This window comes from Eurosta solidaginis, chromosome 1, assembly GCF_040869045.1.
Source record: "Eurosta solidaginis isolate ZX-2024a chromosome 1, ASM4086904v1, whole genome shotgun sequence".
In the NCBI taxonomy this organism is placed as follows: domain Eukaryota; kingdom Metazoa; phylum Arthropoda; class Insecta; order Diptera; family Tephritidae; genus Eurosta; species Eurosta solidaginis.
The window spans coordinates 165,527,365-165,553,255 of NC_090319.1; the positions used below are offsets into that span (position 1 = coordinate 165,527,365).

At 38.2% G+C, this 25,891-nt stretch overlaps 1 protein-coding gene across 1 annotated transcript in view; it reads left to right on the forward strand.

Annotated features, from left to right (window-relative positions):
- Positions 1-25,891, forward strand: part of LOC137238431 (membrane-associated transporter protein-like) — a 1,095,627-nt gene that overhangs the window by 822,989 nt on the left and 246,747 nt on the right. The window lies entirely within an intron of this gene.

The window sequence follows — 25,891 nt, forward strand, 5'->3', positions numbered from 1 at the left end:
CTTTAACATACCTTTTTTCGATGAAAAGCCCTTCATCAAAGTTAACAAGAGTTAGATTGGATTTGGAGGAATATGAGTTTGAAGTGGAGTACATAGCTGGAAAAGAAAATTACGTCGCAGACGCATTACCTACAATAAACATTAAAAATTTAAAAGAAATGTCAGTGGAAGCGTGCATAATATTAAAAGTAACAACGAGATCAGAAATAAGAAAACCAGCTAATAATACTAACGATAGTAATAACAATAAAAATAAAGAAAGTCACAAAGAGAACCCTATGGTATACATATGAAGCGCTAAATAATAATTTGAAGTAAAAAGACATGTCAAGCTCGTTTTCGATCCTCCTAAATTTTATTTCCAAAAAGGAAAGAAAATTCGTAGCACTATAGATAAAAGCAACTTAATTGTTGAGATTGACTTGGGACAATTCTTTACCAGGCTCACAAAAGAAGCCGGCAATTTAGGGCCTCTAAAGATACAGTTGTCCTTAGGGGACAAATTGTTTAAAAATAATTAAACTGCAGTAGGCAAATTTAAAGAAATAGGTACCAAGGTTCTCAAAACTTAAAAATATCATTAACCCCAGAGGTTATAAATGTGACAAATCGCGATAAAATTAAAGAAGTTCTTCATAAATATCATGACGATCCTGTATTAGGTGTCCACCCAGGAATAAATCGTATGACAAACAAGATCAAGCAGAATTATAGCTGGATACACACGAAAAATGATATAAGAAAATATATAAAAAATTGCATCCACTGCAAGACAAAAAAATTTAATAAATATATAAAGAACCAATGATAATAACGGAGAAACATATGAAGGCGTTCGATATTGTACAAATCGTTACAGTCGGACCACTACCGAAATCGGCAAATGGAAATGAATACGCAATTAGTATATTATGAGATTTAACCAAATACCTAGTTGCAATTCCGATCCAAAACAAACATGCGGTAACGGTCGCTAAAGCTGTATTCAAACATTTCATTCTGATTTATGGTTGTATGAAAACAATCATAACAGATATGGGAACAGAATACAAATTTAGTCTATTTGAAGTACGGTGCAAACTTCTCAAATTTGAGCATAAAACCTCAACATCTTACCACCATCAAACTTTAGGAACTGTTGAAAGCAGTCACAGAACATTTAATGAATATGTACGTTCTTAAATATCCAGTGACAAAGATGATTAGGATGAGTATCTTAGGTATTTCTTCTACTTTTACAATACAACACCGTCTACTATACATGGATATTGTCATTTTGAGCGTATATTCACAAAAAATCCGCCGATTTACGAATTCTTAGAAGAAAATACAATAATCACGAGGCTTGTGATAAAGAAGTTAAATATAGACGAGCTAGGAAATTAGTTTAAGAAACTAAAGAAAAACAAAAACAAATTACTATAGAAGTAGCTACAGTTAGGAAATAAAAATAAATGATTTAGTGTTAGTTAGATATGAAACAGGCCATAAGTTAGACAATAGGTAAAAAGGATACCATAGAGTAAAAAATATTGATAAGAATAATAATTTTACATTAATACCTCATAGAATAGATAGCAACGATAGAACAAGTAAAGATAACTAAATAATAATTCATAAAAATAGCCTTAACCCGCTATAAAATTTTTAGTAATAAACAAAATACTTTAACCAGAAATGTAATTACACATGTAAGCGTTTCACGTTACTCATAATTTCCATTAAGTACTCGCAGCTTAATATGTTCACATGTAACAAATGTACAAAAAATGTCAACATAATATGTACACATATAAAAAACAAATGTAAACAAATCGAAAGGAAAATAAAAAGTGCATAACAAACAAATTTATTGCTTTTTGGCATCAAGTTACCATTAGATCATTGTGATGATCTTTATTGATTTCACGTTGCTTACAGACTAAACTTCAAGTAATTGAGCAGTGCTCCAAATGTGAATTTCATTTATATCTTTCCAGTGAGTAAGAGCATACAGTATATAGTATAATAGAGAGCATAGCCAATAGTTTACACTGTATGTGTTTTCTAGTATACATATGTGTACACTCATGTTAAATATATTACTGTTACTTTAATGCACAATACATTACAATACCCCCTTCTTAACTTAAATATGCCTTTCCATATTTAATAATTTATATTTGTATTAAAAAATTTATATTTAACAGTGATAATTCAGTTATATGCATTATAATTTTCTTAATTTATTACTCTACTTCTCAACTTATATTTATAATCTGGTTTTTCGTTTTCCGTGGTTGGTATATTTTCAGAATTTTTCATTTCTAGTTCTTTTTCGACTTCATGTATGTCTACTGAATTTCCATCCCTTCCACCGGTTATCTCTATATTGGAATCTAAGCTTTGTTATGGATACACATTTCCTATGGGAGCAGTAAGGAAGGCAGTCGGCATGATCTAGTGGTGCTCTGTGGCTAGTCATGTCGGCTGGGCGGGGTTCTTGCCAACCTTACCGTCCTGCGCCATAAACAGAAAAAAATTTCTATCATGCCTTTAAAAAACTGACAGAACGACATCAGGTCGAACCGAATGCCACGGACAGACCGTTACAACATTCAAACTCTAAAATTCAAAAAAAACTAAACGCAAAAAAAATTACCGAACCGGACATGACCGGTTACTAACTGCTGAAAATCAAAATACGAGAAAAAAAGGTGAAAATGAAAATGAAAAATAAATAAACAGAAATGGGCCGAATATAAATTGGGGGCGCCGCGGGTGTTGTTGCGACGCCCGGTACATAGCCCACCCTCAAAACCATGGCCACCGACGCACTTATTTTTCGGTGGCCCCTTACCTGTCCTACTTAGTGCCTTCTAAATAAATGGAGACATCAGCATCCCCATTTTAATTACAATTTTTATTTATAATTCATTATTTAAAATCCTTTCAGGAAAAACTTATTAGAATTCAGTATCCAGCTTCGTCAATTGCCTGTTAACCCTCAGAAAATTAAAGCTAAATTCCGGTCATAAGCGTGTGTACTTTTAGTTATGTATATGCTTATGTTTGAATGTATTCAATTAGTATATATGCATGTAGGTATATGTCATGGCATATATATGTGCCTTTCTAGGCATGTATCTGCGTATACATAACCAATTTCAATATAAGAATGTGTGCATATATGTATATCTCATTGTATATGACCGGGTTTTTCTAGGTAGTTAAATTCGTACACTTATATAGATATGTGTGCTCGATGCAAGTATATATGCATGAATGTATTTATCGTTATTTATACGGGTGTATTTCTAAGAATGTATATGTTTATACACATATGTAGTTATATTAGATATAAGTACATATGCATGTATGTATTTATTATTACTTATGCATGTGTATTTCCAGGACTGCGTATGCTTACACATACATAATTATATTTAGTACAAGAATATGAGCATGTAAGTACTTATTTTCTCTATAAATGTGTATTTCTAAGTACGTACATGATTATGCACAACTATACTGATATTTGATACAAGTATATAAGCAGGTATGTATTCACTGTTACTTATACCTGGGTATTTCTAGGAATGGGTGTGCTTACATATATATATAAGTTATAACAGCAGTATCCAGAGGTTGACCCATTTACTCACGTTGCTGAGCATGTGACCGCGCTATGTTGCGTGTTGAAGTTTCGCTGACGCAGCACACGCGCAGAATAAGCGGAAGTTAATTGGGACAACGATTGGTGTAGTTGCAGAAATTGTGATTGAAAAGCATAATCTAATTTTCGTTAAGTAAACTATTTTTTCTACAATAATTGGTTAGCATAGCATAATTACTTTAACACAAGAACTTAGCTGCTAGGTAAATTACTTTGTTCGAGTCAGTTCAATTTGGATCATGCAAGAGCACAGAATAAATTTTATAACGTTAACATATTTCTCATGTTTATTTTAATTCGGTGAACGGACAGTTCACCGCAACTTTAGTTTTTTATCGCCTCGCCTGCTGTGAGGCTTAACTGGCGCCCAAATAGTTCTCGGTGCAGAGTGGATAAAATTTGATAAAAAGGACCAATTAATAAAAGTATTTAAATCGAACACAAAAAAGTAAAGTGAAAGTGAAGTGGAACAAAAGTTGGTAAAAAAAAAGGACCAATTAGCAAAAAGAGTATTTAAATCGAACACAAAAAAGTAAAGGGAAAGTAAAGCGAAACAAAATAACACGTACTAAAGAAAAAAGTATTTAAAACAGACACGAAAATAAAGTAAAGTGAAACAAAATAATAAGTACTAAGGAAAACATAAATCAGTAAATCGAGCACGCAGGAAAAACAGAGTGAGAGCGAAATCATAAAAAACAAGTACCAGAGTGTCAAGAACCAAAACACCATCAGCAGCCTCCACATTTTCCACTATAAGGCACCAATCGTTAGTATCCAGAGCGGAAATGGGTGGATAATCAGCGGATCCTTCAAACTTATACATGCTATCAACCTCCGGCAGTACGCTACTATTATATCGAAGATGGAAAAACTGGCTTACCAACTACTAAAACGAACTGACGACCAGCTCCTAGCACAAGTCTATATCAACCAAACTCTGCAGCGCCTCGAAGAGCTGACGGGGAACACGAAAAGAATCAGACCCTCCCGATCTATTGACTGGATAGGCTCTGCGTGGAAATGGCTAGCAGGATCACCCGATGCCACTGAATGGGACAATATTCTCCATAGCCAGGGTGAAATCATAGAAAATAATAATCACCAAAACAAAGTAAACCAAGATCTATTCACGGCAACTTTAGAAATTTCCAAAAAAATTAATGAAATTGTAAGCCGCACCAATTCGGTAATGAAGGAAGCTGAGGCAGAACAATTCGAGCAGAGCGCCCTTCATAATATCGTGCTCGTCCGAGAAGAGGTCAGTGAAGTAGTACGGGCATGTCAGCTAGCTAAACGTGGAATTATTAACACTAACCTACTCGACATGGACGAAGTTAATCAGGTCCTGTCAGAAATAGAAACACTACCTTACCAAAATATAATTGAGGCAATTGAATACGGAACACCATCAATATATACAAATGGGACTATGCTCCTATACGTTCTATCAATACCCAAAGTATCAGGGAAGAAGTATAACCTATTAATTACGTCGCGCCGGTATCTACGAAGGCAAACAACTGGACCTTCCATTCGATAAAATGCTCGTCAACCAAGAAGAAACATGTGGACTCAAGGAAAATTGCTTGACAATCAGTTCATCTACGGTATGTGAATCAGAGTCCTTGAGCAAATTGGAAGAGAATACCTGCCTACCTCGGTTGCTGAAAGGAGGTGACGCTAGCTGCCAATTCATCAGGCGCAATGGAACGATAATCGAATTGATAAACGATGACACAATTTGTATCTCAAACTACCAAGGTGTAGTGGAAAGTAATAACGATACTAGTAACATAAATGGCACCTACGTTATCCAGTTAAGTAACGAAACGATAAAAATTGGCAACCAAGTGTTCTCCAGAAACGAAGCAATCACAGCTCAAGCCTTGCCAGCCGTACTAGCAAACCTCAAAAACCACACTACAAAGATCAATCTGGAGTATGTTCATGATATCACGATGGAAAACGCTAGATATCTAGGGTATGTAAGTGGGAAAACTAACTTCTCGTTAGTCACGGAAGCTGCCTCGATATTCGCAATAGCCCTCATCGTCACCATGCTATGGAAATGATATACTAGGAAGCTAGATATTCTACCAGTTCGAATTCCTATGCAACAGGCCACAAACACAAAAATCTTCAAGGGCCAATCTGCTCATGAAATCCCTAACCTGGACGACAGCGCACCAGTCAAGCCAGTCAGAATCAATATTAAGCCAAGTAGCCAGATCGACTCTATAAATAATATATCCACTTCACATTGTTCATGCTTCGAACTGCGGGACGCATTTCTTTAAAGAGGGAGGAGTTATAACAGCAGTATCCAGCGGTTGACCCATTTACTCACGTTGCTGAGCATGTGACCGCGCTATGTTGCGTGTTGAAGTTTCGCTGACGCAGCACAGGCGCAGAATAAGCGGAAGTTAATTGGGACAACGATTGGTGTAGTTGCAGAAATTGTGATTGAACAGCATAATCTAGTTTTCGTTAAGTAAACTATTTTTTATACAATAATTGGTTAGCATAGCATAATTACTTTAACACAAGAACTTAGCTGCTAGGTAAATTACTTTGTTCGAGTCAGTTCAATTTGGATCGTGCAAGAGCACAGAATAAATTTTATAACGTTAACATATTTCTCGTGTTTATTTTAATTCGGTGAACGGCAACTTTAATTTTTTATCGCCTCGCCTGCTGTGAGGCTTAACTTATATATATATGTGTACTCGATGCAAGTATATATGCATGAATGTATTTATCATTTCTATGTTTGAAATGCTTATATATATAATTATATTTAATATGAGTCTAGAAGTAAATATGTATACGTCATTGCATACATGTGTATTTATAGATATGTATAAAATAAAAAACCAAACACAGGAGAATGAAATGGCGTTCAATCCATTTGTAGGAAGGAAGCTAGCTCGCTCTCCAGAAGGGCGTGGCCCATCGGCTGGGGGCCTTAACATTTCGTCGCAAGTGGTAACGAAACCCAAAGGAGCGGAGGCCGAAAGCAAGCAAGGAGCGTTGTCGCCGGGTGCTACACCGAAGCTTTGCAAAAAGAACTCCGACAGCAAGGCTCAAACGGGCACACCATTATTAAGTGAGCTAATTAAGCAGGCGTCAGCTGCGTTAAATCAGCAAAACCCCCCTGGAGAGAAAAAGATGACCAAGCTAGGCAAGGCGATTGAGGACTTGATGCAGTTCTTCATAGGGCGTAATAATATACACGCGGAAATCAAGCGCTTGGCCTCCGTAATAAAAGTGCTGTACATCGAGTCGGCCCTAGAGGTAAAGAATTTAAAACATAAATTGCGTGCAAGCGAATGCGCCAAGGATAGAAGTCCATCACCCCCCGGAAAGCGACCGAGGAATAATTCGTACTCGACCAAGGAGAACAACGTGGTAAAACCCACTACTACTCTAAAAGATGTCTTACCAGGGCACGTGGGTGGACACAAACGACGGCAAGAAACGCAAGAGAAGACGGAGCGGAAAGAGGAAACTGCAGCCCAAAAGACGGGAGAGTGGCAGTTAGCCAAAAAGAAGAGCAAGAAAAAATCACTTAAGGCTAGGCCGGATGCAATCATCATTTCCAAGGCGGGGGATGCGACGTACGCCGACATATTGCGTAAAGTGAGAAGATGCGACGAATTAAAATCCCTGGGTGATGACGTCAAAACGATTAGAAGAACGGCGAAAGGAGAGCTGTTACTAGAGCTGAAAAAATCGCAAGATGGGAAAACAAGCGCGTACCAAGCAGAAATTGAAGCGGTACTAAAAGGACTCGGCTAAAGTTATAACAAAGTCCCAAATGGTCACGCTACAGTGCAGAGATCTCGATGAGATTACTACGCCCGAGGAGATTTGCAACGCCCTCCACCAGCAATGCAACATCAAACTTCCAGATGTGGCTGCCATAAAAAGCATACGCACAGGGTACAGTGGCACGAAGTCGGCACTTATAAGCCTTACAGCGGATGATGCCAAGGCGGTTCTTAATACGCAAAGAATCCGGGTAGGATGGGTTTCCTGCCGAATTAGAGAGCTCAAGCAAGAAAAACGCTGTTATAGGTGCTGGGGCTACGGGCATATAGCTCAGAAATGTAAGGAGACTGTAGATAGGTCTAGCCTATGCAGGAAATGCGGCCAGGAAGGTCATAAGGCTGCAAGTTGCGAAAATGCACCGAAATGCGCGCTATGTGGGGGACAACATTCAGCAGGCAGTTTTAAATGCCCACAACGAGAGGGCAGCAAAATGACTGTCTCATGAGGGTATTGCAGCTCAATTTAAACCATTGCGAGGCAGCCCAAGAGCTATTATCCCAAACAGTCTATGAAGGAGGATATGACATAGTGGTACTCTCTGAACAATACAAAAATCGCCAGGAGCAGGGTTGGCTCTCAGATTCAGCAGGGAAAGCCTCAATTTGGGCACCAGGGAAATTTCTCCCACAGGAAATTATGACGCCAACGGTAGCAGGATTCACGTGGGCAAAAATCAACGGTATATACGTCTTCAGTTGCTATGCCCCTCCGAGCATGACCATCGCCGAGTTCGAAGACATGATATACGGGATCACCATTGAAGCACGAGGTAAACACCCGCTTTTAGTGTGTGGAGACTTCAATGCATGGTCATCTGTGTGGGGAAGTAGACGAACCAACGAAAGAGGGAGAGTTCTCCTCGAAAGTCTTACTTCTTTGAGGCTAGAACTCCTTAATGAACCAGGGATATATACCTTCGATACAGGTACCAGACGATCCATTATAGATCTCACCTTCGCTAGCAGCGAAATAGCAAGACGAGCAAAATGGTCCATAAGCAACGTCTACACACACAGCGACCATAAAGCTATTAGCGTAGAGCTGCTCGAAACTCCACGAACGGTAGCAGCAAGACATCGACAAAGTAGGAAATGGAAACAGCACCTTTTCGACCCACAAATATTTGACATTATCTGGAAGGACGCCATGGTACGAGAATCGCATGCGGAAGACCAGTCGGTTCAAATCACTAAGTTGCTATGTATGGCATGTGATGCTGCCATGCCCAGAAGTCGCGGAAAAGCACAGCGCACTCCGGTATATTGGTGGAATGACGAAATTGCGGAAGAGCGTAGAAAATGCCACAAAGCACGAAGAATAGCGCAGAGGGCATGCTCATCACCACGATATGCAGAGCTACACAGCACCTATGTCGCACAAAGAAAGGCACTTAAAAATGCCATAAAAAAGAGCAAGAAGTTATGCTTTAGGGAACTGCTGGATAATGTCGACCTAGATCCTTGGGGATCAGCCTACAGAACTGTGATGGCCAAAGTTAAAGGACCGATATCACAGCAACCTACGTGCCCGATATTGATGAATATTATTGTTGAAACACTTTTCCCGGCGCAAGATCGCTGGACTTATCCAAGCGAGGATCTAGAAAGTACGGAAATTCCGCAAATTACAGAGCAAGAGGTGCTGGACGCTGCAAAAAGAGTTGCTGATAACAAATCCCCAGGACCCGACGAAGTACCAAACATAGCCCTTAAAGCCGCGATTACAACTAGGGCTACATTATTTACTGATCTTTTTAATGCCTGTATGCAAGAAGGCGTGTTCCCTCGCCCGTGGAAACGACAAAGACTTGTCCTATTGCTGAAACGTGGTAAACAGCCGGACCAACCATCCTCATATAGGCCACTTTGTATGCTGGATTCCCTAGGGAAGATTTTCGAGCGTATAATTAGTGAGCGCCTACAGCTGACTCTAGAAAGACCAGGTGGCTTATCGAATAGTCAATATGGATTTCGCAAATCAAGATCCACCGTAGATGCAATACAAACAGTCGTCAATATAGCTAGAGAAGCTATCTCTGGAGGCCAAAATAAAAGGAAGTTCTGTGCACTGATTATGTTGGACATCAAGAATGCTTTTAACACTGCGAACTGGATGCAGATAATGGCAGCGCTGCAAAGCTTCGGCACTCCAGCTTACTTACGCAGAATTATAGGTAGCTATCTTAAAGACAGAGTACTTCTTTTTGACACGGATCAAGGAGCTAAAGAGTACAAAATCACAGGAGGCGTCCCACAGGGATCTGTTCTCGGTCCAACGCTTTGGAATGTAATGTATGACGGGGTGCTAAAGATTGATCTACCAGAAAACACGCAAATTGTGGGATATGCTGATGATATTGCAGTGGTAGTAGTGACCAAGAAACTGGACCTGCTTCAAGCATTATGTAATGACGCCGTAGCAAGAATAAAGGAATGGCTGACCAATACAGGACTGGAGTTGGCTAGCCAAAAGACGGAAGTGTTATTAGTAAGCTCCAAACGGTCGGCGAACGAGTTAGTCTTAACTGTCGGGGATCATCAAATCACCTCAAAGGATTCCTTAAAATACTTAGGAGTGCACATTGACTCTAAGTTAACTTTCAAAGAGCACTTCAGAGCGGTGGGGGAGAAAATTACCAAAGTTAATGGATCACTTATGCGAATAATGCCTAACATTGGTGGTCCGAGCGAAGCTATACGTCAGCTATTGTCCACAGTAACCAGCTCAATAATACTATACGCAGCACCAGTGTGGTATGGATCTAAACAGACCCATCAAAAATATATATTAGCAGCGTACCGACTTGCTTCTTTAAGAATAGCAAGTGCTTATCGGACGGTGTCCGACGACGCGATCCTGGTTCTAACCCGGAAAATCCCAGTGGACTTACTGGCAAGCGAAATGGTCGATCTGTATAACACTAATATCGAGCGACCATCTGAAGAAGACAAGAAAAGAGCAAGGACACAAACAATAGCTAAGTGGCAAGAACGGTGGGAGGCCTCGAGTAAAGGGCGTTGGACTTTCACACTAGTTTGGAACGTAGCTCAATGGAATGAGCGGAAGCACGGCGAACTGAACTACCATCTCACGCAAATAATGAGTGGACATGGCGGTTTCAAAGAGTATTTATGGAAGCGTAGGATAGAGGAATATCCTCATTGCCCAATGTGTACCACAGAGTTAGAAAACGCAGAACACGTCATGTTCTACTGCCCCCGTTTCCACGAAGAAAGACTCACCTTGCATGGAGTCTTTGGGGAGGAACCTACCACGAGAAATTTAGTTTCACATATGTGCAGCAGGAAAGAATGCTGGACTGCAGTGAGCGTAATGACACGCCTGATGGATGTTGAGAGGGAGCGCAGAGAAATGCGCATGCGAAGCAGTGGTGATTAAATGGACACTCAGAGCAAATAGCGGGAACCTGGACGCAGGGACAACAGTAGGCTCTTAAAAAATGAGAAATATGGAACGCCACCCTGAAGTAATGCGAAAGTGGTGCCGGGGTGGGCGACGGTTCCAGAACGGGGCTGTTTTTTAGTCTACGGACACACGGTTGCTGCGACGGCAGCAATTATGGTGCATTAGGCATTTTTCAGCCTCCCCGCAAAAAAAAAAAAAAAAAGATATGTATATGCTTATATATCCATATAACTATGTTCAACATAATTGTTTGTATACGTGTATTTCCATGAAGGTATTTGCTTATATACAACTATATTTAATATAAGTATACATGTAGGTATGTATATATCATTGCATACATGTGCATTTATAGTTATGTATATGCTTACTCATACATATAACTACGGACTCACCCATCAGATGTGGCTCCTATTGTTATGGCCGGGTGCTGTTGCAGCAGGCCTATTTTCGGCGGCCCTGCTGTTGTTGTTATATCTGGTGCAGTTGCAGCAGGCCTATGTTTAGCGGTCTTGCTGTTGTTGTTCAGGCTGATGCTATTGCAGCAGGTCTATGTTTGGCGGCCCTGCTGTTGTTGTAGCTGGTGTCGGATGTATCCGGGCAATTGTCGTTGTCGGTATAGAGGGTTGTTGCCGGTATGGTGGTTGTCGTATTAGGTGGTATGTGCGCGTGGTGTTGGCACCGTAGTAGTGGTTGGGCGCGGTTTTGGTGGGCAAATTTGGTGATTGTGCACGGTTTTGGTGGGCACTGTTGGCGGTTGTGCACTGTCTTGGGCGTGCAAAGTTGGTGGTTGTGCACGGTTTTGGTGGGCACTGTTGGCGGTTGTGCACTGTCTTGGGGGCGCAAAGTTGGTGGTTGTGCGCGGTTTTGGTGTGATCTGATCTTGTGTGTTGCCATAAGCAATACCCTCACTCCATTCGAGAATTACCTCTATTCGGGGTTCCACTGTGGGCACACTCCGTGATACTAAGCATATATGAAAGTCGGAAGTGTTTGCACGTAATGAAATATTGGATCCAACCAATGCGGACTGAAACGTGGCCACGTATTCGGGCAGTCAAGCGAAGTACCGCCTCTTTCCTTCGGTTGGCCGGATTCTTCGCACTTTTTTTTTCTTTAACGCCGTGAAAATTACCAGCGCTGGCTTCTATTCCACGCAAATACGATTTAACCACCGAACTTAGCAAAATTCATTTAGCTACAAAATGTTGGTGCGTAGTTGTTCACTTTTAAGTACAGCGGATGCACAACCGAAGATGACGGTTTAACTTCATCGGCATTAAAAGGAGACGTTTCGATTTGTCAGTCGCCAAATTAGTAAAAGGTATGATGGACTGATGAGTTCCTGCTGAAGTTCTCCTTATGTTGATCGATTAGTCTTCTTTTGTGTCCAAGCCCCAAATGAACGAGGCAGAACCCAGCTTCCGTGTACGCTTCCGCTATCTAGATCCACCGATCAATCGATACTTCGATATTTTTATCGGTTCGTTCAACCCAAATGTTGGCTCATGTCCCTGTCACGCATACCATGTTCCGATTTTAAAGTCGTCGTGTTGATGATAGGCGTATGGAACTCAGAGGGAGCAACTTTTGCGTCGTGAGAGAATTGTGCGCTGAGTTAACTGGACTTGCCAATAGAAATAGCTTAAAGCGCTGTAAAAAAAAACAATATTCACTATCATGCAGCAGTAATTACCACGTGTTGATTATATTTGCTTTCGTTATCCCCTTTGACAGTCTCTATACCAGCGAAATGGAAGAAACAAATTCAGCTGATGAGATAAAATTTTCGTAGATGCCACCTGCACTAAATTGGTAAAGAGGGTGTGTAACCACCCTAGGCAACTATGAGTGAGGGTGAATCCTACCCTTTTTCCGATCACCAGCCAACTGGTACGTTCCAAGGGTGAGTCTCCCAAGTGGACCATAACAGCTTTGATGCGGTACCAGATCAAGCGAATCATTAGAACTACATGTATCACCTGCGTTTGATGCGTTACATGCTATGATTTGATTTCCGTTACGCTTCTATATTTTTTCCGAAGCTATGATTTTCACTTTGAAGGTCTGTTAGCCTAGTTTTTCTAAAATGTCAACCTTGATCCAACTAACCTTTTCCGGTATCGCGTAATCTCTAACAATAACTTTGTTGCCCTTTTTAAATTGGTTTTCCCTATTTCCACAATAATATCTCCTCTCATTATGTTGCTGATCTTTTACTTAATTTCTTACCGACTGATATGATTTGCTATCAGTTTTTCGTTTGGGGTTCAGTACGTCTAAGCGAGTACGCAGTTGTCTGCCAAATTATAAGCTGGGCTGGAGATGTACCTGTAGTACTATGCACTGCATTACGATAGTGCAATTGAAATCCATTTAAAACATCATGGAATTGGTTTCTGTAGTTTTATACAAGTCTCTCCTTAACGCCGTTTTTAATAGTTTTACACAATTTTCGGCTTGACCATTGCTGGCACGATGACCGAATGTCGAAGTTATGTGCTTAATTGCATTTTTTTCTAAAAAAAACTTTATATTCTTGTGATACGAAAGCTGTCCCATTATCGGAGACTAAGATTTCCAAATCAAGCAAAAATTTGTTTTAACACCCCTATTGTCACTGTGCTCGTGCTATTTTTGCCCATGTCAACACACTCAACCCCTGGTAGTGACATTAGGGATGCTTCACAGGACTTCGTCTCTTTCTCAATTTCTGTACTTTGGGTTGGCCACCAGCAACACTCTTGAGCCACCGCTTTCATTTTAGCAACCCCCAGATGAGAAACATGAAGATATTGCATGACATCTGGTTGCAGCGCTCTAGGGATTAGTACCCTATGTCCCCAGAACACACATCCGGAATCTGAAGACAAGTCCATCCTCCTGTCAAAGAACGGGCGCATGGTCGTATCTGTACAAAAGCTGGGCCATCCTGACTTTATGAATTCGCAAACTAGCTGTAACAGTTTATCGCTTTGGGTTTCTGTCCGAATTAATTCAATATTCAGGGGCACCACACTATTTTGTTGAACGTAATTTAAAAATACTCCATCGGGACAGTGTTCCTCCTCGGTTTCTTTTGCCGAAGGGTTCCTAGAAAAATAGTCCGCAATGTTGGTCTTAGACTTAATGTTGACCATATCGAAAGAATAGCCAGATAGCATCAATGTTATCCTCTGCAGCCTATTAGCCGCCATTAGTGGGATTCTCTTTTTATGGTCGAAAATTTGATGCAACGGTTTATTGTCCGTCACCAAAGTGAAATGGCGCCGCGGAGGGGAAATGGTGAAATTTCTTTACACTATATAGAATTTCCACTGCCTCCCGATCAAGCTGCGAATATCTCTGTTCCGTTTATGATAACCTAGGTCTTTCAATGCCATCGTATGTAATTTGTGACAACACTGCCCCAACTCCTACCGGGCTAGCATCTACAGTCAGCTTGGGTTCACGCTGTAGGTCAAAATGTGTCAAACACGTTTCCTTTCTTTGAAAAATTTCTGGAGCCGATTCCAGCCCATATACTAGCCTAGTGTACTGAAAAAGTCCTTTTGTTGTCGCGATTGTTGTCAAATTGCGTGATTCGGGCTTAAGTTCAATTTGTTCATAAGCTGTAGATAAGTCGAGTTTCGTAAACTCTTCGCCCCCATGAATTTTCGCAAAGAGATCTTCAATCCTCGGTAACGGGTATTGTTCTACCACTAAATTCGGATTACCGACACCTTGAAATCTCCACAGATTCTAACAACCCCATCTTTGTTGAGAATAGGCATTATCGGTGTAGCCCACTCGGAGAACACCACTGGTTCAAGGACTTTTAATTGAGGGGATGTGTGGAATATCGGTATAACTCAAAAATCAAAATTTTGAGAAAAGTGAAAAAAAAATTAACAATACAGGTAAAAATAAATTTATAATAATCCTACATCATAAGATTTTAGATAGTATGATTCTTTGATAAGAAAAAGTAATAAATCTTTTATATACATAATTTTATTAGACAATGGATGGTTTCTTTTTTATTGAGTTATACCGTTATTACATAGATCGAATATCAAATACTTTATTAAACAAAATAGTAGATACATTAGTAACCATTGTTAAATACATTATATTCTATTATATAGAAATGCTTATAACTATTTGTTATTTCTTTTTGTTATTTTTAGCTATCTTTTTTTACTACTGTTATCATTTTTAACCTTTTTTTCTATTTTTAACAATGGAGTTCTTTGTCTGCTTAGTCGTGTTTGAAACCATTTCAATTCTCTTATTTTTCAGTTCTTTCTGGTCTACGACATTGAATATATTTTCATACTATTTCGATGCTTCACTACTGCAAAATTTTATTAGTCAGTTATACCGTTTTTCCATAAATGAAGCTAATATCTTTGTTTAAATATCACTATTATTTTCTAAGATTAATATGGTATATGTATGTAATCGTGCCCTTTTTATTTAGTTGATTTATGGAAAAACGGTGTAACTCGACTTATACCATTATTCCACACATCCCCTCAATTGTACTAGGTTGTTGATTTCCTTCTCAACCTTTGCTTGGATCGCCAGCGGTACCTTGGCTTAAAAAACGTTGCTGTTGCTTTTTGATCAACTGCAACCTCGCTTGGCCTTTCTTGAAACGACCTAAAGGCCCATCGAACAGTAACGGACATTTTTCCACCACCCTAGGCACTCCTACCCTTTCGATGGGCAGTGTGAATTTTAAACTAGCGATATTTAACCCAAATGCTCTTAAGAAATTCCTGCCCAGTAATGGCAGTCCCCCATTATCAACTACCAAGAATTTTACCACTTCGCGTTTGCCCTTAAACTCCACCAGTCCGTCATAACTACCAACAGGGTATATTGCTACGCTATTATACGTTTTTAATATAACGTTTGTACTTACAAGCTCCCTTCTGCTAAATAAGTTTGTGAACCGAGCTGCCGAGAGGATACTGAATTCAGAGCCTGTGTCCAAATCCATACTAATAGGCATTTTGTTCAGGTGAACAATTAATTTTATTGGACCATCGTTTACAGACTGCAGTGCGAACAAATTCATTTCGCAATTCTCAGCAAATTTTAGTTGTTTCCCTAACCGTACACACTGTTTTTAAATGCTCTATTTGCTTACAGTTGACTCTTAAAGTTTTTATACCTGCATTCTCTGCTTACATGTCTAAATTTTTCACATACCGTACAAGGAAGGCAGTGTTACAAATGTATTCAGCCACGTCATGCCTGAGTTGTTGTAACGTGGCTGAATGCGTTTGTAACACTTCAACCATTGTAGGAGTGCGGGTTCAAATCCCACTCCCGGGAGAAAAGGCTTTGAAGAGATTTACAAGGTATAATCGAAACAGCTGCCGCCTTGTCCGTCCTGATGTCACGTTGTTTAAATTTTTCCCTTAAACTCATACAAATTCATTTTAGTTTTTAATTTTTTTTAATTTAAATAATTTTTGTTCGAAATATAGTGGAATCGCAAATAGAAACCACATAATAAAAACTTTTAAAGTTCTAGAAACTTAATCGAGCTTCAAAAAAATGTCATCAGAATTTTCAATTTTTTCGGAGTTTTTAGAAAATTTTCGAAAATGCAGTTTTGTACCCCAGCTAATTTTAAATTAAGAAAGTGCATGTTTCAAAACTATACCAATTACTCTTGGTTTTTTAGATATTTTTGGCTGAGGGTGTTGCCCATTTTGTCCCATGTAAAAATATGATATGTCCATGCGTTAATTTGTAGGCTCTTGAGACTTGTACTTTGTTACAATAGAAAGTGCTACAAAATGCATTTTCGAAAATTTTCTAAGAACTCTGAATTAAAAGATGAAAATTTTGACTAGAATTTTTTGAAATTCGATTAATGTTACCTTTAAAGTTTTTACTTATTTTATTTTTATTTGATTTTTTTTTTATCTTTTTCGTAGATAGAGTAATGAAAGTTTCACATATGTGGGGTTGCATTCACTTCTACCACAAATAGTTATATTTAGCTTGAAAAACTTCCTCGAACAAAATAGGCGGTATTTGTATATACATATATTTTTTAACACACGTTTTAATCTGTAGACAAATCCTGTGTTTTCGTTGAATCAGGACAATGGACATCCCCGTTTACTACTGAATGGTGATCCCCAGAAGATAGTGATGGCGAGTCGGGTAAAATAGTCAGCCTTATTGTAAACTTCACGTGAATAAATCAATCCCATGAATTTTTTATTTCCCATGAACAAAAACTTCGTGTCGTTAATTTCATGTGAATCAATCCTTATATTCGAATTTCGAATATGCTATTGTGAACATCACTCATGTTTTGTTTACAAATTTTTGCAGAAAAAATTGCTGTTGTGTAGTCAAACATTTTTATTTATCGTTAAATATTAAAATTGTAATGATTAGTGCTTACTTGCGCCTTTGTTTAATTGAAGAAGAAACTAATACCAGTCAGCAATTGGTTGAACGAGTGTCCAGGAGGATATTACGCGACAAGTGTAATCCCCTTGAATTACCCAATGCAAGGTAAACATGCAAATAATTATACTCGTAAACCAAATAAATAATCGCGTTTTAACTATTTATACATAGCTTTCACCAATTGTATAGAATAAATAAGCCGGCGTTCAAATATTTGTTGGATGTATTGCAGTGGTCTGCCAGTGGCACGTAAACGTTTTGCAATAGACACAGTCGTAAAGCTTTCAGCTGCTCTAAGATTTTTTGGTGAAGGAGCATACCAAAAAGGAGTAGGGAGGCAAGTGGATGTTGGCTTATCGCAGTCAAGTTTTAGCCACGTCTTGTCTGAAGTATTGAATGTTTTTGAGGAGAGCCTTTGCAATCAGTGGATAAAATGGCCTACTAAAGACGAAATGCGTGAAATGCTTTGGATTTTCATCAACAATTTAATATCCCAGGCATTATTGGCTGCATAGATGGCAGACACGTTAGAACGTGGATGTAACGTTGTGGAAAGGACCAATGGCGTCTTAAAAAATATATGGAGGTGTGTACTAGGAGCCAGGGAGCTACATTATTCGCCTAAGAAAGCAGCTCAAATTACTAATGTCTGTTGCGCGTTGCACAATATATGCTTAAAGTATCGGTGCGATGACACACCTTTTTTTTTCAAATAGAGCTTCTCAACCGGAAATTTCTGAACACGTGCAGTTTGAAGAATCTGGATCGCATTCATCATACCTCAATGAGGCTAAGCGTATTAGAGCGAATATAGGCAATTGACTTATATAAATTTATGACAAATTGTTTTTATAATTGAATGACACTCTTCAAAGAAATGTCTGATTTGTATTAACTCAAAAGCGGCTTTATTGTTAATCTTGCTTTACCAATTTGAAAAAATAAAGTACATAAAATTCATTTTTTTTACAAAAACGTTCGAAACATTCTAATTAATGCCTAAGCTTTTCTTTGCAGCTAGTATTTTCAAATTTTGAATCTCGATTTGGCTGTTTATAAGTATGAATTTACGGTCAACTTCAATTTTTCTGAGCCGTTCAATTTCCGAATTGTGGCGTTTTGTTTCCTTTAGTAAACTGTTTTGAATATTTTGAAAGTTTTCGAGGCCTTGGTTTAATTCCTTTAAGTGGCCTTCTATTTCAGTATAGTGATGACTTTGGATTTCCAAGCCCTTTCTGACGTTGTCATTCATTTCTTTTTGAACATCTAGTTCAATGTTTAATAGCTCCAACGGGTTAATTTTTTTGCGAGTTTGGTGGCTGGTTTTTTGTGCAGGCAAAGCACTTTCCCTTTGCGTGTCACCGGCAGTTTCGGTGCTATTTCCGTCCAAGCTATTGTCCATGCAACTAAGTTCCACTTCAGAGTCCTCACTAGAGCTGTTGTCTTCATCACTACTGTTATTTTCACGTTGCTTACCAGTTGATTTCGTTGCATTCAAACCAAAAGGCTTGCCATCTTCGACACCTTCCGCAGCTGCTACTGACGCAGTTATATCCAAAATTGACAGTTCTAATACAGAAAAAACATGTTGCTTGCAAGGTCCTCCATCGGTCTTTTCCTATTTTTGGTATTTTCGACAGCCTTGTTTCGTACGTATAGTTTTTGATCAATCCAAACCTGTAAGCAATGGCTATATAAATTATGGCACATTCCATAGCCACATTGCATTGATAGTCACCTTTTTCCATTCGGAGATTAATTTTGATGGTGGGCCCATGCTATTGAGGGAATTGTTCAATTTCTTCCAAAAAGCCAGAACGTTATCTTTATTTTTTTTTTTTGAAGCCCTTTCCTATTTCAGGATTTTCGGCCATAGTGCTTACCAAGAAAGTCAACTGAGTTTTGTTTATAGACCTAATGTGATATAAAATAATTCTCAACTAAGTTTAATAAGCGATAAAAAATCCTTACATTTTATCGAGTGTTGTTCCCCACTTTCAGTTTTGCGAATAAATTCTATACATTCACGTGGAAAAAAATTTGTGGACGGTTAGGGTAATTTTTCGAAAATGGGACATTTTTCACATGTGAAGTTCACAATGAGAACAGAACAAATGTGGGAATTTTTCCATTGGGAATTGCATTCACGCGAAGTTTACAATAAGGCTGAGTAAGTTCCTAACTTCAGGTTTAGTTCTGGTTTCAATGTGGTTTCTGTATTGATTGATCATTGGATCAGATGAGATCAGCAGCATTTGAAGCAAGTCTGTATTCGTGCCGTAGCGGGAACACTTACGAGTATTGAATTCGCGAAATCTTCGACAATCTTTATTCCGGGCTTCTTGCGCTTCCTCTGACAAATTCCCTATAGGTATAGTCATATGCTTGATTATGTCAACACTATGATGTAAGATTTTGTGCACCGTGATTGGCATATAATACCACGAATAAAGATTGAGATATAACGCTGCTGTGTCCTCCGCAAAGATTTTAAATTGGTCTGTTTAAATTTGATACCCAGACGCCAGCGCGGTAAGTAATATATGAAATTTGTGTATTAGATTTTCATCAAGGCCAGTAATTACTGCAGTTTTTTCATAGTTGTCGAAAAACTTTCTGGCAGCATATCCATCATTGGTTGTACCGAACCCAGGTTTGGCTCCATCTATGTTAAGGCCTAGTTCAGATTTAAACTTTTGCTTGATTTGGCTTTTTCTTTCATTAAAAATGCTTTGGTTCTCTCCTTGGATTTATCAAACTTTTAGGGGTAATCTATATGATATATGTAATAAACACTCGAATGTTTTTATCAGCGCATGGAGTGTAGATAACCCATAATCATAATTTTTAGTCTTTGCAATGTAAGAAGCAACTGGCATGTTTATTTGACTAGGTTTGACACCGCAAATGTAACAATTTTGGCTACCCTTCGTCCCTGAGAGTATGTTACATATTTTGCCATCAACCACTGTTGAGAGGAGAATATGTTTAACTAGGAAATTTTTACAATCAGTTGGCCTCAATTGATTAATTTGAGCCCTTATATCATCTGCTTCGCGTTTCACTAAATCTGGCATTTCTCTTTAAAAATAAATTTTATTGGACGACAATATCGTGCTGATGAGGGTTTGGAATTTATCCAAATTGGAGTATCGTGGTCATCATTTAACACAAGCTTTGAAGGCACGAAAAAAATTAAAAATAAGTACCGGTCAGTTGCAGCAGCATTTTCAAACTTTTGCTTGTACAGGCTATGCCCTGAGCTCCCATCTAAGCCCCATTTCCTAATAAGTGTTGCTGATTGGACTTTGTCAGCTCCAGAAAGGGGCAAATTGTCTAAGACGCTTAGTGGTTATGTCTAGCAAAGACTGCAATGTAAAACTAGCAGAGATCTCATCCACATGACTGCATTCATCAGGTGGAAAGCATATTTTCTTAGATTTTGTTAAACTATAGAACGATGGAAAGACATCGTCATCTACACCCAGAGCTGTGTTTCTCAATAACTTATAGCTATTTGAGTTAATTTAGCATCAAGGTAGAGGCGTGTCGCTTCATCAACAGAGAGACACCTTTGCTTTGAAGCATTTACCTGCGCATTTTTTAATATTTTTAGCACTGTCTAAGTCATCGCTTAGGTCTTTAATAATGCTAGCAGCATCTTTTTTACTTGCGAGCCTTAGAGCGTGCTCAGCAGCGAACAAAATTTCTTTCAAATTGTAATTGTTAAGTATAAATTCTACTCTTTTTATTTTAGTTTTCTGCCCACAGTCTTGGAAGTCCTTTGAGGGTCGACCGAATTGTTGAACTTTTGTAAAAGTTTCTTCAGCAGCATACGAAGGAGCATCTGGTTCCTCCAGTAGAAAAACTATATCCTCACCATTCAACCATTGCTCTTATCAATTCTCAACATCAAAAATTTTATGTTTTTTTTAGTTCGTCTTTCGCATTATCGGATATACAAAGGTTAATCTTTGTAAGTATGTTACTATATATTTTTTCAAGTCTTTCATTTTTAGGGTAGCTTTGCTGCAATTGGATAAATTCTTTTAGTGAAATTATATAAGATGAAACTGAAAATCGAAAAATTTTAAAAATTTAAATTTACACATTTTTGCAAATCCGTGCGCTACAACCGGCTTATATGAGCTGAAACTAGATAAAATTATCTACAGTATGAATCTACCTTTATTGAGTTACTAAGGGGTAATCACTTTTTTGCAACTAATCTAAAAAATTTACAATTCCTCGTTGTTTAAAAAAACCAAAATCCAAAATTAATCATAAGTATTTTGCCTGGATTATCCATGACTCGTACTGAATAGATATCGTTTAAAAAATTACGGTTTATATTAAATTTGTTACGGCTAAACGCACTTAAACGGATTAATAAATATCACCCGGATTTCACAAATTTCCACACAAATGCACCGTTTGTCGAAGATTTGTGGAAGCTATTTACCCGAAATTTTGCGCACACGACCTTTAGTAATTGCCCTCTAACATAAACATATTTTCGCTTTTATCTGTCACTATGACTTTTTTCCACCTGCCGCCTTATAGTCGAAACACTGTGCGCCGGTGGCTTAAAATGACCACCCATAACATCTACGCAACTTCTAAACTTCGTCGCTGCATCGTCTACCTTTTGTGGGCACATATATAAGATCCCTCGCCGATTGACGTTAGAAAGATTGATTTTTTTCTTTTGTCGTCCGTAATTTCATTTACGATAAAGAATTGGTCAATTATTATCTTCATTCCTATAATGTGGAACACTACCAATAATTTCAGCGGACATTTTAATTGCTGTCGTCTGATTTTGTGAGTTCTGCTTTCGCTCGTCCGCACTGTGATGATCTTTATTCATTTCACGTTGCTTATAGACTAAACTTACGACTAAACTTCAAGTAATTGAGCAATGCTTCAAATGTTAATTTTATGTATATCTTTCCAGTGAGTAAGAGCATACAGTATATAGTATACGGATACGAACAGAATGAGCGCTGATGCCGAGCGGAGCCCAGCCTAGCTTATTTTCATGCGAGAAGAAAGTTTGTATATAACGCAGTGAATGCGAGAATCAGCGATGAAATTCTGTTTATTCCATGTGTTTTGCTTTTATGCCATTTAGTCTTGTTCATTTGTGTTTATAAAATTGCTGTGCACGGTAGTGGATTCATCCGATGCAGAATATTTTGCTTCTCCTAGCGTGATTAATGCAATTATTAACACAAAAGAATATGGAAATCATCCAATTACACTAAAAAATATGTTCACTTATTATTTGATCGATATCCATTTTTTTTTATTATTTTTGAACCATTAAAAAACACGAATGCACGCTAAAAACCAAACACCAACAATGCAAAAAGCGCGCAAAATGTTTTGAAACTGGTTTCTCGCACTCATTGGCTTTGCGGAGGCTCTTGGCGGCGTTCACTCTGTTATGCACAAGCTTATTTGTATTGACTTGTATGTAATCAGTTTTATTGCACTGACAATCTTTATCTCACTGACAATCTCGGTTCGGCTTTCAGCGCCCACTCTTTTCGTACCCTAAGAGAGAGCATAGCTAATATACTTGTTTACACTGTATGTGTTTTCTGGTATACATATATATGTACACTCATGTTAAATATATTGCTGTTATTGTAATGTACAATATATTACAGTCATAAATTACTACCACACAACGATTGAGTGTGAAACACCAATTGAAATTTTGTAAACACAAGAAAATTTTAAGTGGGTCATAAAAGTAAAATGATAAAAAACGACACACATTATGTATGACTATTCTTCAAAGGCGGATGGTGTAGCATGACTTCAAATGCATTCTATGCATTTTAGTTTCACTGCATTCAATACATGCATACTCACATTTAGTCAAATATTAACACCCCAAAATAGCCACTTGAGCTCAGCATGCATTTATGCATAATTGTACATATGATTCACATTTGTTTATGTTTGTCAATTCGTCGTATTGACCGACGAACCCAGTACAAACACATAGTATATGTTCACATATATCTCAATAGGTTATTGCAACGCATACCATATGCTGACTTGCATGTATGAAATTATGTACATTTAGTTTGTAAGCATTAGGGTAAATAGGTATTTGTAATGTAAGAAATTTTATATAAAAGGGAAAGTATTTTCCAATAAAGAATTAATTCTGTTCAACCATTCAACATATTATTTTCACTTATTACCTTATATCATCAAAGCTGGATGCTTGGAAAGATTTGATCGAGGAGTTGCAATTTAATTTTCCTGTCACTTTAATGTCTACTCTGAGGGCAAAATCCCCAACGTTTGTTGTTCTGTTCCTTTATAGGTATTTTAGCGCTAATTAGAAAATATATCAACAGCGAGCAACTGTAGTTCTGAAGACAAAACTACTTCATTGTTCGTGGTGTTAAAACTATCTTCTGCTGCAGTCCTACGGACGATTTCTGAAGGAAAGCCGATCAACTATAAATTAGTAATGTCCGGTGTCGAGAGAAATTACGGAAGCGAGCATAGGAAACAGATATATCAAATATAACTGCAAAACCGCTACCAGAAAGCAAATGAAACATTGCAGGTGTTTGCGTCGGACATTCAAAAATTTGCTCATCTCGCGTCCGTGGAGTGCACCGAAAAAATCCACAGCTTTATAAATGGAATACTTGACGCCGAAACGAAACGAGCTACATACGCAAATCCAAAGCCAACATTTGCTGAAACAGTATCACATACAATGACTCAGGAAACTGCTTCACTTTTGAGTTAACCAGCATACAAATCTCATCATGTGGAAGTACAAAGGCAGATTGGGTAGATACAAGCACTGAGGGGATCGCACCAAAAATGGAGCAGTATTCATTGCACCACCGGCTCTAGTAGTTCCACCTTGGCTGGTCGCAAACACCAAGTGTGAGGACCAAATATTGATATCAACTTTGGCCCGACAATATTCACAGCAACATAAAGCTGAGTGAAACCAGCCAAACACACAACATTATAACCACAACATAAGGCTGAGCGAAGCCAGCAACATACAACATTATCACCGCAATATGAGGCTGAACGAAGCCAGCAACACGATCACGCAATAAACACGGTATGCCTGCAGCAAGTCAAACACACGAATACAATACGCAATAGACTAGGCCATACCAACTTCAACCGCAACATCAAACAAAAATATACCCAAACCATGCGACGACAACAACTACAGCTTACAGCGGTTACCGCATATTTATCAACGAGCGTCCTCAGTGACTACATACCTTTTTACTTCAAGCGCCCTCAGTGTTTAACTTGCCAAATTCTTCTTTTGAAAAGGAAGGGTGATATAAGGAACATAAGCCTTACGCCAAAATATAATAAGGTATTCTATGTGGTTGGGCCTTAAGTTGTATTTGACAGGGGTGTGCGCGTGTGTACAACCTTTCCGGAGGTTCCAAAAGGGAACCTCAAATGGCGACCGTGACGCTGGAGCCTCGTCAGGCAGTCAAAAATGCAGCAATGGTGTGTAGAGTGGTGTAGGAAAAGTGGCAGTTGCAGTGGAAAGATAAAATTTTGAATAAAACTAATGCTAACATTTAAAAGAAGCAGAGATAATAGAACGAAAGGACATTGGCTAAATAATAAAACTACCTAAAACAAAAATACGAATAAATTAATCGGACGTAATACGAAATTAAATACTTTTATAAAAGAAAATGTTTAACAAAGAAATTAATACTACGAATAAATAACGCTATTAATTAACGGAATTTAAAACCCACGCCACTAGCCAACTGTACAAAATCGCAATTTTTAAACGCCACCACCACCACCAGCATTTAACATCACCGCCAGCAGCAACAACAACACCAGCAGCGACTTCGGCAGCAGAAACAACTCCGCCAGGAGTAGAATTGGCGACATCAGCGGCAGCCATCGTCATAGCAGCAGCGAAGCAGTACAATAAGTATATATATGTATTTAACATTTTTTTGCCTACGGGTATATTTTTTTTTTTCTTTAAAAGTATATATGTATTATATTAAAAATTAAAATTTTTTTATTAAATTCGGTGCCTTCGCATTTCAATTAAAATAATTTCGCATTTCATATAAATTTTGGGTTTTTGATATAACGGTGGTTTGTGAAAAACCAATTGAATTTTTTTATAAACAGTGGTTTGTTAAAAACCAATTAATTTTTGTGATATATGCGGTGGTTTCGTTAAAAACCAACTAAAATTTTTTTGATATATACGGCGGTTCTGTGAAAAACCAAATTAGATTTTTTTGAATAAAGCGGTGCGTCCGTGATTACCACATTTTGAAATTTTTACCAATTTATACTTACATACCTTTGAGCCATTTTAAATTCGATTACTTTTTACAAATTTTTCATACAAGTATACTGCAATTTCAATTAATTCTTCCAATAAAGTGCTAAATATTTCTTTAGCGACTATTCACCTGTAAATCAGTTCCCTTTTACAATTTTTCTTTTTTCTTTCTTTTTCCTCAACTTTTCAGTTTCACATATAAATTCAGACATTCA